Raw genomic sequence first — 19,574 nt, forward strand, 5'->3', positions numbered from 1 at the left:
GCTCCTGCTCCAGCTCAGTCTGAGCTAAAGGCTGGTCATGAAACAATAGCTCCAATGGTAGATGATCAGCAACCTTCATCTTCTCCACTTCTCCCCTCAACTCCTTCACAGACTCCTTTGAGGCCCGAGTCTTCTTCAGCTTATGTGTGTATTTGCTCAGCTCCTTCAGTGTTTTCCCTTGTGCAGCAAGAGCATCCATTATCAGCTTTTGGTTGTCAAGGAACTTCTTCTGGTTGTCCAGAAGTTCCTTGAGAGTCTCCTCTACCGAAGCTGGCACCTGTGGCTATGGGGGCACTGATTGCGCTGCCACTGAACTAGAAAGTACAGACAGCTTAGAAGTAGCTGCCTTCATCCACTTGTTGATACTGGCAAGTGTTTGGCTTAAATGGTAGGCAGTCAATGGGTAGGCTGAGGATGATGGGATATCTGGAGTGGAAGTAGATGGTCGGGAGGCAATATTTGGTGTGGCTGCGGGAGGCTGAGAAGAAGTGACCACTACTACTGGCTCTTCAGACTGGCCAGTAGAAGTAGTGGCTTTGCCCTTAGGATCTTTGGCTTTGGGGTTGTCATCAACCTTGAGGCTGTACCAGGAAAAGGGCATTTTGGGTTTCACCTTCACGTCAAAGTTCCTTTTCTCCAAATACATTGTAAGAAAATTTGGGAAGGGTATGATCTGTCACCCTCATTGACCACCCTAGACATAACATTCCCGATATTGATCGGGAACCCCGCCATAATAGACGCCAGCAATATCGCCCGGGAGACCGACATTGAGTTTTCATGGGTAGTGGGGTGCAGCCTGCTGCATACAAAAGTCTCCCACCCCTTCGCCCCAAAATTTAGAGTCTTCCTCAAGATTGCAACTCCTGCTGTCAACCATGCTGGGGTGGTGACCGAGAGAGCCAAATATGATGCTAACCATGGACGAGCTACCTCATCAAGTGCCAATTTCTCTAAGTATAATGATTTATCTTCCTTAGGAAAGCCCAGGTACTCATTGATTGTTTTCCCATCGAACTTCACTTTCAAGTTCCGTACTTTAGTCACTTTGGCATCCTTCTTGATGTGGGAAACATTGGCGTAAAGCTCTTTGACTAAGTGTTCGTTTGCCTCTGGCACCCTGCTGGTGAAGTAATCCCACCCAGTCGTTCTCTGAATTGCCTCTTCACATTAGGGTTGTGAGGCAGGAGATCCCTCTCTATGAACTGGCGCTCAATAATAAGCGACCTCAGAGGCCACCATTCCCGGAACTTGTGTATGCCAGCTCACTGACAAACCTCCTTTTCCACACCTTGGGGTTTCTAGTTCCCTCCACACCCCCGAGTTGGGGTGCACCCCCTCTTTCTTTATCCGGTACCTCATCGTCGACGGGATCCTCTCCAGGTGATGAAGCTGTAGGTGAAGTAGAGGCTGCACTATCACCGCTCTCTGCTGAGCCCTCAGACGACTCAGAAGAAACCTGAACTGAAGCACGAGTAGTAGGAGAGTCTGGAAGTGTAGGTGAATCTCTAAAACGATGCCTCTCTGGGAAGTCAGGTACATACTCCGGCACTGAATCAGACTCAGATGCCTCCCGGGAGGGCAAGTGCTCACCTCCCTCAGATTGGGAAGCAACTCTATCTGCAGCTTTGATGAGTTTTTTGGTTTCCCCAATTGCTTTCCGAACTGCTGGGGTCAATTTGATCATGCCTCGTCCCCTACCCCGGGAGGACTCTGCTCTACCCTTTTGTTTGTCACCACCTCCTCTGGATTTAACCATTGTCTGCAAGTATATCAGGTGAATTTTTTAGTGCAAAGACTAGAAGAAGTAGTGCAGAAAAATAATTGATAGTGTAAAGCAAGACTGCAGACCGCGGTCCGCGAAAAATGCACTGCGGCCGCGAAGGCTGCACCGCGGACTGCGAAAAGTCAATCGCGGATCGCGGAGAGGTGGGGTTCAGACTACCCACTCTCTGATTCAATGGCACCGCGGACCGCGAAAAATGGAGCGCGGCCGCGGTCCAAACTTCAGAGAGTGACACATTTTTGCCAGCTTAGTCCTGCACTACATCAAACATCCCTATACACATCTCACAACCAGTTAGTCCAAAAATAGATCCTACACTAAGAATGAAATCAAAAAGAAAGAACTAAAAACACATGGGTTGCCTCCCAAGAAGCGCCTGATTTAACATCGCGGCACGATGCAGGTTACATCAAATCACTTTAGATGGATCATTGGCACCACGTGGCCGTCATCAATCTTACCAAGATAGTGCTTGACTCTGTGCCCATTAACTCTGAAGATCTCTCCATTTTTTTTTCAAGTCAAGTGCACCAAACGGAGTCACAAGCACCACTTCAAAAAGTCCACTCCATTTCGACTTAAGCTTTCCCGAAAACAGACGTAACCGAGAATTGAACAAGAGAACCAAATCACCCACTTTGAACTCCTTGCCACGAGCATACTTGTCATAAAGGTACTTTATCTTGTCCTTATACAAGGACGAACTGGAGTAGGCATTGTTTACCGTAAAAATGGTAACAACAATTACATTTGATTACGTGACTCTAAAAATACGTGATCTATTTTTATGCCGGTTGTTAAGCAGTTGATGCTATGTATGTGAGACTTAGGAATGATATAAGAGTTAAGGATAAGGTGATGATCAAACCGATATGTTAACAATCGGGCCTCGAGCTTGTTGATTCGGGGGCCTCGAGGTCGATTCCGGGGCTCGACGATGAGCTATCGAAGGTAAACGAAGTATGACTAACAGTTATGATAAAATCAAAGAAGGCTCTTTATGTCCAATGATAAGCAATAAATGATGAACAATAATGAAGATAAAAAATGGGAGCAATGATATCAAGAGAAGATGTAAGAGAGCAGAGAGAGTGTTGTTTTATATTTCTTGTGGAGCAGCGAAAGCAACATGTCCCCTACAAAATGGCAAGGACTCCCTTTATATAGGAGGGAAATCCTCATATAGTACAAAATACATTAATTACATAGATATGGGGATGGCTGATGACGCCCTGATTTGGGTTTAGAGTAGCCCGCTAGACCGTGTCAGCCCTAGCCGCGTGCCTTGGGAACTCCCCATTTTCCCGATATAGCCGTTGGTCTTCATGGCTCTGAGGTCGAGCATTGACAGCCCTCGAAGGTAAACCTCGACCCCAGTATCGAGCCTTGGGAAGTATGCTCGCGGGGCATCATAATGACGTGGAAATTGGACCCCCCGACTTTATCATGCACAGATAGTCTCCGCGTTTCTTAGAGTGAAAGTGATAAGAAACGACCTTGAATTCCTGCCCCCTCTAATAGTTTTGTAGCGATGGCAGTCATAAGGTGCCAAAAGACGATGCACACGCAACCCCTGAAAGTCTTTCATTGATTATGGCAGTTAGCTGTCTCTTGGCCTCCTTCAACGCGCAGACAGGGTTTCTATAAATACTGTCCTCCTTGTTCTTTACAACTCACGATATTTCCATCCCCTAAAAAGGTTCGTTCTACCTTTACCTCTGTTCTTTCTTAGGAACGCAGCTCCCCTTTTTCTTCCAATTTTTTTTAGGAATGGCGAAAGCTCCCGCCTTTGCTTCCCAGGAGAACGTGACCTCATCCTCTTCACTTTTATCTCAAGGTGAAGCGGGCATACCTCCTTGTGTTGAGGAATATATCCCTGGATTCTTTGTGATGGCTTCTGATTTCAAGGTCGAGAGGCCTTCTTCGAGGTCGGGGCGCCGTGAGCCCGTGACTCAGTATATTAGCTCGATAATAGATGTCGAAAGGGTGAGAGCAGATTGTCGCGGGGGGACGCTGTGCTTGTGGAGATCCCTGTTTGGGAGGAAGATATTACGACATATAAGCTGATTTTCTCAGTGTGTATACTTACCCGTTTACACTAGGACCAGTGGGTCCATCTTCGCCCCTGATTGATCCCGTGATTCTCGAGTTTTGCCAACAGTATCAAGTGACCCTTAGCCGAATTCATCCTTCATTCTAGCGTGTTGTTTACATGATCAGGCACTACATGAACATGATCGAGGAGATTCCCTTCACCGTCGATCATTTGATCAGGATGTACAGCCCCCGTCTCCTCCGCGGGGGTCTAATCAAGCTCCGCTGCCGAGCCCTGAGGGCCCTCTTTGCCTGTAACGAGGAGTTTGGGAATGGGGATGAATAAGCCAATTTGTTCGAGTAAGGACTTCTCATCTGATCCCGGCGGAAAGGATGCCGTTCCCCGAGAGGTGGAATGTGTAACGTAAGTGGACACATTATCTAGCATTCCCTCGCTTCTCTTTGATTATGTTCTTCCAGGCACTTAATTTTTCCTGCCAATGCAGCCGTGGATATTTACCCTCGCGTGGTTCTGGACCTCCCGAATTGGGTCGGTCGTTTGGACTCGATCTGCCCGTATACAGAGCGAGTGTGGCGTGATCTATCCCAAGCTCGGCGGGAAGCTAAGGATCATGGTGAGACTCTACCCCTGCTGTAGTCACATTTTTTGATCTAAATCGCTATTAGCAGCGTTCTCGTTCCCTGCGCTTACTTCTTGTATTTGTGTAGGTCTGGGGGAAGTCCCTTTGATGAAGGGAGCATTGCCTGGCGGGGAGGGTGCTTTGGTACCCGAGGAAGGGAAGAAAAGCAAAAGGGAATCATCGGACGAACCTTCAAAATCAAAGAAGATTAAGGCGGAAGAAGCTAAGGCCGACCTGGCAGCCCTAACTCTGGAATCGACGGGAAATCCTCGAGTTAAAGGTAAGGGGGAAAATAGCTTCTCGACAGCGCCCGAGGGAGTGATAAACCTGGCCGATCCTTGGGCCGTAGAGATGGTGCCTTTCGAGCCGGAGTCTGATGTCGTTGTGATCCAGCTTTGTAGCGGAGGGACGAATGAGGGAGTATCGGGTGCTTCCCCTGAGCTGGCCGATGGCCAGGGTTCCCCTCGGGCAGGGGTGCCTTCGATTGGTGGTTCGGAGGGGCCTGGTTCTGGAGCCCTGATTGGACAAGGGACTCAACCCTGCTAGTGCCGTGGTCGTGATTGATTCCCTTCAGGAAACGACCCTACCTCCTAAGGGAGTGCAAGATGCCTCGTGCGAAGAACTTTCTGATTCGGGGAGACCTATCAGAGGCGGGATGCACTCGAGAGGCTTCCAAACGTTCTCGAGGAAACCCCTGAGATCGATGCTTCGCTCGTCTTTGGTGAGATGAGTAGGCTTTGCGAGCAGGTAATTTGTGCGAATCCTGTCTGTCGCTCTAGCCTCGGTTGTTCTGACCTTTGCCTTTCTAACTTGTCTTTTTTCATGGCTTCAGGCCAAGGCGCTTTATAGTTAGATTTTCACCCGGTATCAGGATGAGGTGACCCGTCATGAGCGCGAGAAGGCTCACCTTACTGAACAGGTTACTTAGTCCCCGTTTTGCTATTATCTGAATGTTTTGCCAGACCCCAGTGGTTTAACGTCTTGGATCCAATTCGTGTAGTTTGAGAAGAAAAGCGCCCTGCTGAGGGAGGAGCTCCGGGCCAGAGACTCTGAAGTCTCCGAACTCAAACGACATGTGAGGGAGATAACTTCCGAGAAGGATGACCTCTAGGAGAAGGTGACCTAAGTCGAGCATCAGCTTAGTGACGCGAGGAAGGATAGTCACAAGTACAGAGGCCTCCATTATGAGCTAGTAGCAGCATTATCCGGGATCAAAACTGAAGCTGAGGCGCTTATATCTTTGCATAGAGAGGATGCCATGGCAACGAGCGCTCAAACCGGGAGGGCGCCTGAGAGGGCCGATCCGAAATTGACTCGTGCTGTGGAGCGTGCTCGATTTGGATCTCGGAGGTAGGCTTCTGGGGACGTACATGCTGGAGATATCATTCTGCCTGCCGAGCTCGGGAGGGTGGAGACCCTAGAGAGGAAAGGTGCTGACTTCTTGCTTTCGGAGGTGTGCCGGGAAGTGGCTCGGGAGGTGATAGAAATGAAGGAGGAGCCCCCGGAGGGCAAGAGGCCGTCGAGAAGGGGCCGCTGAATAACCCGTAGTTGTTGGGGTGCAATCCTTGATGAAGCCTTCGAAGATGCAAGCTCAATGATAGATTAGGATTTTGTTTGCTTCTCTCTTTGTAAGGGTTTTTTTCAATATTTGTAAACATCCCCCTTGTGGGCCATAAGAAGGCCTTTTGTTTCCTACCCCTTCTTTCCCTTTTGTTTTTTGGAAATAATACGTGATGTATTTTGACTTTCGACCCAAGGTCCCAGGTCTCGGGTTGGACCCTCGGTCCTGATTTTTTCATGCATCCGGCCGACACGACCTTTGATCTTAGTGCTGGTGATAGCGACTCGTACGTATTGGGTCGGTACTCCCTCTTAGCGTAAGATGTCATTTGAGCTCTGTTGCTTTTCGCTCTTAGGCATTCTTAGTTAACTGTTCGGGTTCGGTCTTTGAGTTGGATTTTGACTCAAGCTCATCTTGACCCTCAAGTTTTCGGATTTGTGCGGGATGGCGACAATGGCTCTTACGCCTTGGGCCGATGCGACCTTTTATGTGGGCTGGCGATAATGGCTCTTACGCCTTGCCCTTAGGCATATGTAGTCGACTATTTTGGGTTCAGTCTCCGAGTTGGGTTTCGACTCGAGCTCGTTCGACCCTCAAGCTTTTGATCTGTGTTGGCTGGCGACAATGGCTCTTACGCCTTGGGCCGATGCGACCTTTTATGCGGGCTGGCGATAATGGCTCTTACGCCTTGGGTCGATGCGACATTTTAGTGTAAGCTGGCATTTGAGCTCTTACGCTTTTGTTCTTGAGCATTTTTAGTTAACTATTTTGGGTTCAATCTCCGAGTCGGGTTTCGACTCAAGCTCATTCGACCCTCATGTTTTCGTATTTTAAGCTGGCGACAGTGGCTCTTACGCTTTGGTTCGGTGCGACTGTTTATGTGTGCTGGCGACAATGGCTCTTACGCCCTGGGTCGATGCGACCTTTTGTGTAGGCTTTATTTTTCCCTCGATAAGGATTTTTTGAAAGTGTTTGCCTAACTCTTCGACAGTTTAATAAAAAACCTCGATTGTGAGTCATTATATGGCGATGACATGGTCGAAGCTTTTTTGCCTATGTCGAGGGTAGCCTGTTTAACCGGTTCTTTCGAAATAGATTCGAAGTAATTGAAGGCCTGTGATTTTGTAGCGACGGTCGGGCATCCCCGAGTCGCGTTATTTTGGCTGGTACAGCCTTATGATCGTAGTCATTTGTGCTTGGCCGGAGCCATTTTTGATCCCGAGTGAAGTAGATTAGGCGTCTATATCGAGGATATGCCTTTTAGGGGTCTTACAAGTTCTATATATAGCCTAAACTTTGAGATCGGGTTTATGCCTTTAGCAAGGTCTTACAAAATTTCCATGCCTTTGAGGTCTTATAGTTTTTAGATACTTGGTACAAGTATGGTTCATGCCTTGCTTGAGGTCTTACATATATTGCCACTTGGTGCAAGTGTGGTTCATGCCTTGCTTGAGGTCTTACAGATGCTGTTGTTGCCTTTCGTAGGTCTTGCGAGACCGAGCCTGCCCGCTCGGGGTCTTATGGCTTCGGGTTTTTTAATGAATGGTGATTGGCGACAGTCCCCGAGTCATCGAGGGTATCCTGGCTCGGGAGCCGTTACTTGTAAGCTTGGTATTGCCTTATTGAGGGCTTACGATTTTGGCAACTTCGACCCTGAGGTCATGCATTTTATTGAGATTTTGGCGCCAGTCTTCGAGTGTTCGGGACACTTTCGGCTTTGGAGACGCTTTATAATTTTAATGTTGCCTTGTTGAGGGCTTATGAGTTTGGAGTTACGACCCGGGGGTCGTTCGGGTGTCGAATTGTTGACGCCAGTCTCCAAGTGTTCGGGACCTTTTTGACAGAGGAGTCCCTTTTGCTAGAACGTCGAGTTTCCTTTGAAGCGTGAAATGCTTTAGTGAGAAAGTATTCTCCGATTACTTGGTACAAGTATACATATTTTTGATGTTAAGGGCTCGGTTGCTCTATATGGACACGGTTCGTTCGACCGTTTGGCCTGGTACATTACTTTCCTATCTATGTCCCATTTTTGATATCTTGGCTTGCCCGAGTAGGTGGCCTTCTGGGGGGATGCCCCCCAGTATTCGAGGTGGATTGCAAAAGAAATCTTGAATACTTGTTGATTCTCCTTAGGTAGCATATGGTCGTTACCTCGTTAAAAACCTTGCCGGTAAAACCCTTCTATGGACAAAATCTGGTCGAAGGAAAAGAGTGCAACGCGTGCTCGAGGGTGCTTTCAGAATTTTCAATCGGATGCCCTAGCAATAATACCGTTTTAGCATTGATATGTTCCAGTTGCTTGGAAGTTGTTCGCCCTCCATGGTACCGAGCTTGTAAGACCCTTTACAAACTACTCTGAGGACACGGTACGGTCCTTCCCAATTTTGACCTAGCTTTTCTTCATTAGGGTTTCGGGTGTTAAGGGTGACTTTCCTTAGGACCAAGTCCCCAACTCTGAAATGTCAGAGGGTTGTTCTCTTGTTGTAATACCTTTCGATCCTTTGCTTCTGGGCGGCCATATGGACTAACAAGGCTTCCCGTGTTTCATCTAGTAGTTCAAGGGCCGCTCTCATGGCCTCGTTGTTCGAGCTCTCGGTGGTGTGTTGGAATCTGGTGCTCGGCTCCCCGACCTCCACCGGTATCAAAGCCTCGGCGCCGTACACTAGGGAGAAAGGCGTCTCCCCTGTGCTTGATTTTGAAGTTGTTTGGTACGCCCATAGCACTTCGGGCAACATTTCTCTCCACTTCCCCTTGGCGCTCTCCACCTTCTTTTTTAAATTTTGGATGATCGTTCTATTTGTTGACTCGGCCTGGCCATTTGCACACGGGTGGTAAGGCGCCGACATGATTCTTTTGATTTTATGATCCTCGAGGAACTGTGTTTCCTTGCTTCCGATGAACTGCCTCCCGTTATTGCACGTTATCTCAGAGGGAATCCTGAATCGGCATATAATGTGGTCCCAGATGAAGTTAATGACTTCTTTTTCTCTTATTTTCTCGAAGTCCTGCGCTTCCACCCATATTGATAAATAGTCAGTCATAAATAAAATAAATTTAGATTTACTTGGGGCCGTCGGCAGGGGCCCGACGATGTCCATTCCCCATTTCATGAATGGCCATGGCGATAAGACAGAATGTAGTTGTTCGCCGGGTTGGTGAATCATGCGGGCAAATCTCTGGCATTTATCGCATTTTCGGACGAATTCCTTGGTGTCTTTCTCCATGTTGTCCTAGTAGTAGCCTGCCCTAAACACCTTTTGGACTAACGAATCGGCGTCGGAATGGTTTCCGCAAGTACCCTCGTGAATTTCTTGGAGTAGATAGTCAGTATCCCCAGGCCCCAGACATACTGCTAGCGGACCATCAAAAGTTCTCCTTTACAGAGTCTTGTTTTCATCGAGTGAGAACCGGGCTGCTTTGGTTCGCAGGGCCCTCGATTCTTTTGGATCCGCGATCAATTTTTCGTCTTTCAAATAATCAATATATTTATTTCTCCAGTTCTATGTTAGGCTGGTGGAGTTAATCTCGGCATGACCTTCCTCGACCACTAATTTGGATAGCTGAATAATAGCCCCGGGGAGTAGGTCATCTTCTTCAACAGATGATCCCAGGTTTGCGAGGGCATCGGCCTTGCTATTTTGCTCTCGAGGCACGTGGACTAAGGTTAATTCTTTGAAACGGCGTAATGTGACTTGGATTTTATCCAAGTACCTCTGTATCCTGTCCTCCCGGACTTCATAGCTCCCATTCACCTGGTTTACTACCAGGAGTGAATCACATTTTGCCTCGATGGTCTCGGCTCCCAAGCTTTTGGCCAGTTCTAAACCTGCAATCATAGCCTCGTACTCAGCTTCATTTTTAGTCAATTTGGCAGTTTTTATAGATTGCCAGATTACGCCGCCCGTAGGTGGCTTCAGGACTATACCGAGTCCGGATCCTCTCACGTTTGTGGCATCATCGGTGAATAGGGTCCATACCACGGAAGATGTGCCTGATCTTTGTAAAAGTTCCTTTTCTACCTCGGGCACGAGGGAGCGTGAAAAATGTGCCACGAAGTCGGCCAGAATTTGGGACTTCATGGCCGTTCGGGGTTGATATTCGATAGCATACCCCCCAATTTCGATGGCCCATTTGGCCAATCGGCCCGATAGCTCGGGTTTATGCAATATGCTCTGGAGAGGATATGCTGTTAGAACGCAAATACGGTGGCATTGAAAATAGGACTTCAATTTTTGCGAGGCGCTTATTAACGCGAGAGCCAATTTTTCAAGGTGCGGATACCTAGTTTCGGCATCCCCTAGGGTCCGACTTACATAATAAATAGGAAATTGCGTACCTTGCTCTTCTCGAACCAGCACGCCACTTACCGCTATTTCTGATACGGCCAGGTACATATATAGTGTTTCATCCTTATTTGGTGTATGGAGCAGAGGCGGGCTAGTCAGAAATCATTTCAACTCCTCTAAGGCGTGTTGGCATTCTGGAGTCTATTCAAAGTTGTTTTTCCTTTTGAGTAAAGAGAAGAAATGATGGCTCCTGTCGGATGACCTTGATATGAATCTGCCCAGAGCCGCTATTCGCCTTGTCAGCCGTTGCACGGCCTTTACATTATTTACCACTATGATTTCCTTGATGGCCTTGATTTTATCGGGGTTAATCTCGATCCCCCTGTTTGATACCATGAAGCCCAGGAATTTGCCCGAACCCACTCCGAAGGCACATTTCTCGGGGTTGAGCTTCATGTTGTAACTTCTGAGGATGTCGAATGTTTCCTGCAAATGAGTCAAATGGTCCTCTGCGCGTAGATACTTAACTAGCATATCATCAATATAAACTTCTATGGATTTGCCTACTTGATGCTCGAATATTTTATTAACTAGACGTTGGTACGTAGCCCTTGCATTTTTTAGTCCGAAGGGCATCACGTTATAACAATAGGTACCATATTTCGTGACGAACGAAGTTTCTCCTTATCCTCAGGGTTCATCTGAGTTTGATTATACCCCGAGTAAGCATCGAGAAAGGTGAGGGTCTCGTGGCCGGCCGTAGCATCGATCAGACGATTGATGTTAGGGAATGGGAACGAATCCTTGGGACACGCCTTATTTAAGTCTTTATAGTCAACACACATTCTTAGCTTATTTCCCCTTTTGGGTACCACTACTATGTTGGCTAGCCATTCGGGGTATTTTACCTCTCTGATGGACCCTATTTTAAGATGTTTTGTTACCTCCTCCTTCATGAATGCGTGTTTTACCTCGGATTGTGGTCTCCTTTTCTGCTTCACCGGTTTAAACCTGTGGTCGACACTCAATCTGTGGGAGGTTATTTCCGGCAAAACTCATGTCATATCTAAGTGGGACCAAGCGAAACAGTCGATATTGTTAATAAGAAATTGAATGAAATTCCTGAGTTCGGGGGTCAATCCCGTTCCTAGGTATACCTTACGATCTGGGAGGTGTTCGATCAAAACAGTCTGCTCCAGATCTTCGATTGTAGATTTTGTTGTATCCGACTCTTTGGGGGCAACGAAAGTTCGAGGATAGAAGAAATCTTCTTCGTCGTCCTCGGGGCTCTGTATGCTCCTAGACTCATCCGAGGTTGGCTGTGCGAGGGTCGGCGCCTCGTGGTAAACCGCGAATATTTCTTTCGCCGCCTGTTGTTCCCCATATATGGTTGTTATGCCATCCTTTGTGGGAAATTTTATCATCTGGTGCAGAGTTGACGGTACTGCCCTTATGCTGTGTATCCATGGACTCCCGAGCAATGCATTGTACCTCATGTCGCCACCGATGACTTAGAACTCGATGTTCTGAACCGTGCCGGACGTGTCGATCAGTCATGTTGAAGCCGTGGAGGACCCGTGAGGTAGGTATGATCCGATCGAGTAGCCCAAGCTGTTCTACTACCTCTGACCCGATTATGTTGGCCGAGCTTCCTGGATCCACGAGCACACGTTTAACTTGAATGTTGCTTAAAAGAAAACAGATTACAAGCGTATCGTTGAGTGGTTCTGCCAAGCTCTCGAGATCCTCTTCACTGAATGCGAGGGTGTCTTCGGCCATGCGGTATCGGGTCGGCCCTTCTTCTGCTGTGGATATTTTGTTCGCTTGATCATGGGCACTTGGGGAATGTCGGTCCCTCAAGTAATCATATAAAACATATGCCGAGGAATCTCTTTTTTTGCCCAGGTTGGATTTTTTCGAGTTTCCCGCGGAACTTTTTGGCGCACTTTTAGGTGAATCCGAGGAGCGGCATCAATGCATTGGGTGTCGCTCGAGGTCATATCATTGGAGGTCGGCTCCGGTGTGTTCATAGGTCCTGTGGTAGTATACCGGCACCCGGAACAGCCATACCATTCTCTCTGTGGTTCTCGAGATTGTCGTTTTTGACTCTATTTACTGAGCTAGGCATTTCAACCTGAAATTGAAGATCTTGGACAAGAAAAGGTGAAAAAGATAACTTGCTTTGTGTAATGGGAGCAGAAAGAAAATAATCACTATTATTTTTAGCCCCACGGTGGGCGCCAAACTGTTTACCGTGAAAATGGTAACAAAAATTAAATTTGATTATGAGACTCTAAAAATACGTGATCTATTTTTATGCCGGTTGTTAAGAAGTTGATGCTATGTATGTGAGACTTAGGAACGAAATAAGAGTTAAGGATAAGGTGATGATCAAACTGATATGTTAACAATCGGGCCTCGAGCTTGTCGATTCGGGGGCCTCGAGGTCGATTTTAGGGCTCGACGGTGAGCTATCGAAGGTAATCGAAGTATGACTAACAATTATAATAAAATCAAAGAAGGCTCTTTATGACCAATGATAAGCAATAAATGATGAACAATAATGAAGATGATAAATGGGAGCAATGATATCAAGAGAATATGTAAGAGAGCAGAGAGAGTGTTGTTTTATATTTCTTGTGGAGCAGCGGAAGCAACAGGTCCCCTACAAAATGGCAAGGACTCCCTTTATATAGTAGGGAAATCCCCACATAGTACAAAATACATCAATTACATAGATATCTGGATGGGATGGCTGAATGACGCCCTGATTTGGGTTCAGAGTAGCCCGCTAGACCGTGTTAGCCCTAGCCGCGTGCCTTGGGAACTCCCCATTTTCCAGATATAGCTGTTGGTCTGCATGGCTCCGAGGTCGAGGATTGATAGCCTTTGAAGGTGAACCTCGACCCCAGTCTCGAGCCTTGGGAAGTATGCTCGCGGGGCATCATAATGGCGGGGAAATTGGACCCCCAGATTTTACCGTGCACAACATGAAATCGGAATTCATCAAGTTCATTAAGCTGCTCCACACGAAGATTTGCTGACACATCCCATTCAAGATTTAGCTTCCTCAAAGCCCACATGGCCTTATGTTCCAACTCAACCGGTAGATGGCAAGCTTTCCCGAACACCAACCGGTACAGAGTCTTGTAGACAATCCTATAAGCCCATAGAGCATCATCCAATTTCTTTGACCAATCGGTCCTATTTGCATTGACCGTCTTTGACAATATACTCTTGATTTCCCTGTTTGAGACTTCAACTTGGCCACTCGCCTGAGGATGATAAGGGGTAGAAACTTTGCGATTGACACTGTAATTTGCAAGTGATCACGCCCAACTCTAGTCCTAAAAAGGATAAGCGGTCGCTTCAAATATAATCCGGTTTAAAATTCCGGAGTCAAATCCCACAGAGAACAAAGGCTTAGCTGTATCTGTTTAATATCACTAAGAAGACAAGATTAAACAATTTTCTAAATTATAAAGATTGAGATTTATATTTCTAACTAATTAACTAGCAAATACTACAAAGCGGTAAAATTATCAACTAACGAGACAAAGGTTTGGAGACTAAATTAAGGAGGTCTAGAGTTATGATTTCCCCAATTGTCGGAATCCTTCTAGCTATATTCCCTACAATTTTGCCAATGTATTCTCTACCGATTGTGAATACTTTGGTTGTCGTAATTCTCTCTCGAGCAACTACCACAATTTACTAGATGTATTCTCTCGAACTACACTAGCTGACATTAATTCACTGCTCACTACGATCGCACCAAGGTTTCGTTATCTCTAATCCCGCCTTTAAACCCTCCGTATTGATCTCTCACATACGTTAGGAGTGATGTTGTTCAACAACTACCTAAATATGTATCCTTTCTCAAGCAATACATAATAAATAGGCATAGTCAATCGATGCCCATTCAATCAACAACAATAAACACGTAGTTGAACAAGTAGAAAAATCCAACGGCTCAATTATATAAAAACATAACAAGAATTTATCCTACAAAAGGTTCCATCAAAACCCTAGATAACAGATTAGCTATTCATAATAGTATGTAAAACTACAATACTAAAAATCATAACCAACAATGAAAAGTAGAAAGAGGAAGGAAAAACTCGTTGAAGAATTCCCCGCCTTGCTCCTATTGTGTCTTTGCCTCCTTAGGTCGAATCTGTGTCAAAAATTGGTCTCCTCCTCAAAAATACCATTTTTCCATGTATATATACCAAGTAGGGTCGGGACCAAACTATTATACCTTCTCCTACGCGAAAAAGGACAGTTTTTTCAGGTCTGGACGCTGCGGTCGCGGTCAACCGCGGTACGACCGCGGTATATGGCAAGTATACTGCCTCAGCCCGCCTCAGGTCCGCGGTTGCGGTTTCGATCGCAGTTTTTACCCTGTTCCTTTTGGGATTTGGAAAAATGTAAAACGTGAAAGTTGTAGCCCTTTGAGTTAGCTTTACAACCATATATTGTGGAGCCCAAATGGAGTTTTGAGCGAAACATTATGTGCATTTTACTAGACAGTGCACAATATGCCTACTCGGTTCTTCGTTTTGTTGCTCTATCATCCGTTGATCCCTGAATATGATCCCAACATTATTCCTTGGGCTTTTACTCATATTTCAAAGCTCTTAATCACTTGAATTCATTCCATAACATCTATATAGCTCGAAATCACTCCTACAAGGCATAAAACACACAATTAGTGCAAAACACTAGCGAGTAAAGCTCAAACTCAATTAAAGTGAAGTAAATTTGAGTGTAATAAGAGACTAATATACGTAATTATAGTCTATCATCAGCAAGCAAAGTGTCAAAAGCTCTATTGCAAAAATGAGACCCCCCATCACTTATGATTGCTCGAGGAGTGCCTAACCTAGTAAAATACTCTTCTCGAGAAACGCAACAACACTCCAGGCCTCATTATTGGGTAAAGCCACGGCCTCAACCCACTATGACACATAGTCAACTGCCACTTGAATTTATGTGTAGCCACATGAACTAACAAACGGGCCCATGAAATCAATGCCCCACACATCAAAGATATCAACTTCGAGAATAGTGGTGAGAGGCATCTCATCCTCCTTTGAAATTCCACCCGCTCTTTGACATTCGTCTCCTCTCTTCACAAGTTCACTTGCATCCTTGTACAACGTTGGCCAGTAAAAACCACAACTAAGAACCTTTGAAGCTGTCCTCGCCCCACCATGATGACTAGCGTAGGGAGAGGAATGACAAGCCTCTAAAATACTCAATTGCTCCTCCTCCAGGACACATCTCTGGATCACACCGTCAGTGCAGATCTTGAATAAGTAAGGCTCATCCCAATAGTAGTCCAAACTATCCCGTATATGCTTCTTCCTTTGGTTAGAAGAGAGCTCACACGGTACAATACCAGTCACGAGGAAGCTGGCAACATCCGCGAAACATGGCATGCTATTCACTGATACGGAGAGGAGTTGCTCATCAGGGAAAGAATCATTCATTTCAAGGCCATCAAGGGGCCTCCCCTCCTCTTCCAAGCGGGACAAGTGGTTCGCCACCTGGTTTTCACATCCTTTGCGATCCACAATCTCCAAGTCGAACTCTTGAAGCAAAAAAAACTATCTCATCAATCGTGCTTTGGAGTCCTTCTTGGTCATCAAGTAGCGAAGTGCAGCATGGTCAGTATGAATTATCACTTTAGCCCCCATGAGATAGGGCCTAAATTTCTCCATTGCAAACACAATCGCCAACAACTCTTTTTCCGTCACCATGTAATTCACTTGAGCATCATTCATTGCTTTGCTTGCATAATACACAGGGTGAAAAATTTTATTCACTCTTTGAACCAAGACCGCTCCAACCGCAACATCACTCGCGTCACACATGAGCTCAAAAGGCAAGCTCCAATTGGGTGCGGTAATAATAAGAGTGGTGGTCAACTTGTACTTGAGGAGTTCAAAAGCTATCATGCATTCCTCATCGAACACGAACTTCGCATCCTTTTCCAAAAGTTTGCACAAAGGATTCACTACCTTCGAAAAGTCCTTGATAAATCTCCGGTAGAACCCCGCATGCCCAAGAAAATTTCTAACCCCCTTGACTGAATGTTGGCCCAAGTTCAGTGAAGTTTTGAAGAATGACAAATGAACTCAGTCATGGACCAGGTCCATCATGTGAGACACAGTGTTTATCAACCTATACATGTGAGATACACGTGAAGGAGATAAGTCTAAAGAATAAAGCAGCAATATCTCCTGAATTGATCGAAAAGGTTGCATATTGGATGAGGAAAGAAAGTATCCTCATGGGAAGAGGACACAATCCGGATAAAGGATAGGGTTGGAGTTTGTATTGTTCAAGGACTCAACTTCGATGGAAAATCAGCAATTGAGTCTCAATCAAACTCTGATTACTAACTCATTAAATAACAGTGATTGTTCTCTTTTACAGGAGTTGCACAAATGCAGAAGTGATACTAAATTGAGAGCAAAAGAGCGAGGCAATTTTGCAAGCAATTTATGTGAGATTCAAGTGTGCATTCCTGAAGCTACTTGGACAAGATAGAAGAACCAATTCCATTGTGTTTATTCTTGTTCTAGTTCAATTGTAGTAGGTGGTTTAAAGTTTGACCTTTCCAGCTTTCATAGAAGCAATTGTATTAGGTACTTTGAGTATTCAAGTTAGAGTTAACTTGAAGTTGTCGCAACAGTTGAGGCTGTGTGCCACACTGGGATTAGAGTTTTATCCTTAGGTTTACAAGAGTTTTGTAACTGCTATTTTGGCTCAGTGATTTTAGTGGAAGTTTGGGAAAATCCTACTGAGTAGTAGGTCGTGGTTTTTTCACCTTTTGAGCCAGGTGTTTTGCACGTAAAAATCTCTGTGTTCTTTATTTTATGTACTCTTAATTCCGCAAACAGTAGTAGTAAGTACACCTAGAAGAACCAGGTTCTTCTAGAGCGAAAATTAGGTACCACATAAATCACCCCCCCTCTTGTGTGGTATTGATGTTTAGAACATCAATTGGTATCAGAGCAGGTTATCCTTGAAGAGGCTAACACCTTAGGAGAAGATCAACATGAGTGCACCACCTAGGAACTGGGAAGGGCAATCCACTGCTAGGCCTCCACTTTTCAATGGTCAGTACTATTCTTGGTCGAAGAACAGGATGAGAGATCACATCATAGGGGAAGACTATGAACTCTGGGACATAGTCACTGATGGTCCCCTAGCAACCACAAAGAAGAATGCTGAAGGAGTTGATGTGCCAAAGACAAGGGCTAACTGTACTGCTAAAGACCTGAGAAAGTGGGAGAAAAATGCTAAGGCCAAGAAATGGCTTGTGTGTGGACTAGGTCCAGATGAGTACAGTAGGATCCAAAGTTGTACTACTGCTAAGGAGATATGGGACACCTTGCAAGTGGCCCATGAAGGAACACCTCAAGTGAAAAGATCAAGAGGAACACTGCTGTATTCTCAATATGAGAATTTTACTATGAAGGAAGGAGAAACTATTCAGGAGATGTATACTAGGTTCACTACACTGACAATTGAACTTAAGTCTCTTGGAAGGGTTATTCTTGAAGAAGACAAGGTTGAGAAAATTCTGACAAGGGTTTTGCCAGTCACATGGGAAAGCAAAATCACTGCTATTCAGGAATCCAAGAATATTGCTACTCTCAGACTGGATTAACTGATTGGAAATCTGACTGCTTATGAAATGAGAAGGCAAACCATGAAGATGGATACCCCCAAGAAGGAGAGAAGCTTAGCTCTCAGAATTGCTGAAGGATCAGATCTGGAAGATGATGAGACGGCTATGATCACTAGAGATTTCAAAAAGTACCTGATGAGAGGAAAGGGTTCTTCAAGAGGTACAACCTTCAACAAGACAAGAGCTCCTGAGAAAAAGACCAATGAGGGTTGCTACAAGTGTGGTACGACTGATCACATGATCAGGAACTGCCCTCAATGGGAAATTGAGTGGAAGAAAGAAAGAGCTGAACGAAGGAACAGGAAGAAGGAACAAGTTCAACCAAAAAGAAACAAAGGTTCAACCAAGGCAATGGTTGCTGCTTGGGGAGAAACCTCAGATGAAGACTCAGAAGATGAAGTTGAAGAAGAGCAAGCACTGATGGCCATCGGAGAATCAGATGATGAACAAGAGGTAAGTATTCTTCATCTCAAAGACAAGATTAAATTCCTGTCTAAAGAAAGATTGGCTGAGCTATTACTAGACTTCATTGATGAGTTTGAATTAATTAACAATGAGAAGGAAGTTCTGTCTAGCGAATGTGTGATCCTAAAAGCAAAATGCAAAAGTCTAGAGTCTAGGGCAAATGAGAGTGATAACAAAAATGCTGAGTTGAAGAACCAGGTTCTTGAACTTGACAACAGTTTCCTAGAACATAGGTCTGAAAACTTAAAACTGAAACTAGGAACAGGAAAGAAGAAAGATGATCCCACATATCTTACTCTAGAAGAAAATTTGGGAAAGATGAAAGATGAATTGCATAAGAAAGATGAATTCATCAAAGTCTTATAGGAAGATCTAGGAAAGGTGAAACATGAACTAGACAGAACATGCAAGTGGAACAAGGCTTCTGATGCACTCTCTTGGTTGCAAGAGCATCACAGTAGCAACAAGAGAGGACTTGGCTATGGGACTCAAGCACCAAAATGGGACCCTAAAAGCAAGTACCTCACACTTCCTGAAAACAAAATATGCACACACTGTGGCAAGACTGGTCATTACAAAAATGAATGTAATACAAAAGTAAAGGCCAGTCAAAAGAACAAAGCCTTTGTTCAAGAAAAAGGTAAGCTGCCTGGATGGGCAAGAAGGAATTTGATTCACCCTTTTGCTTATAGAAAGGGACCCAAACTAGTTTGGGTTCCTAAGACTAACCCCTGATTTCCTTTTGCAGGTCCAAGTGAAAGGGAGGAGCCAAATATGGTATATGGATAGTGGCTGCTCAAAACATATGACTGCGGGACAAGGACCAGTTCCTTTTACTTAAGGACTTAAAATGAGGTAATGTCTCCTTTGGTAATGGAAAGAAAGGTGAGATCATTGGGGTTGGAAAGGCAGGCAAAACAGATTCTCATTCCATAGAGAATGTCTACCTGATAGATGGCTTGAAATATAGCCTAATAAGTGTGTCACAATTGTGTGACTGAGGTAACCTTGTGGCTTTTACCTCCACCAAATGCTTTGTGATTAACCTTATCACTGACAAGATTGTTTTGCAGGGAAAAAGAGTTAACAATATTTA

This window comes from Nicotiana attenuata, chromosome 3, assembly GCF_001879085.1.
Source record: "Nicotiana attenuata strain UT chromosome 3, NIATTr2, whole genome shotgun sequence".
NCBI classification, from domain to species: Eukaryota; Viridiplantae; Streptophyta; class Magnoliopsida; order Solanales; family Solanaceae; genus Nicotiana; species Nicotiana attenuata.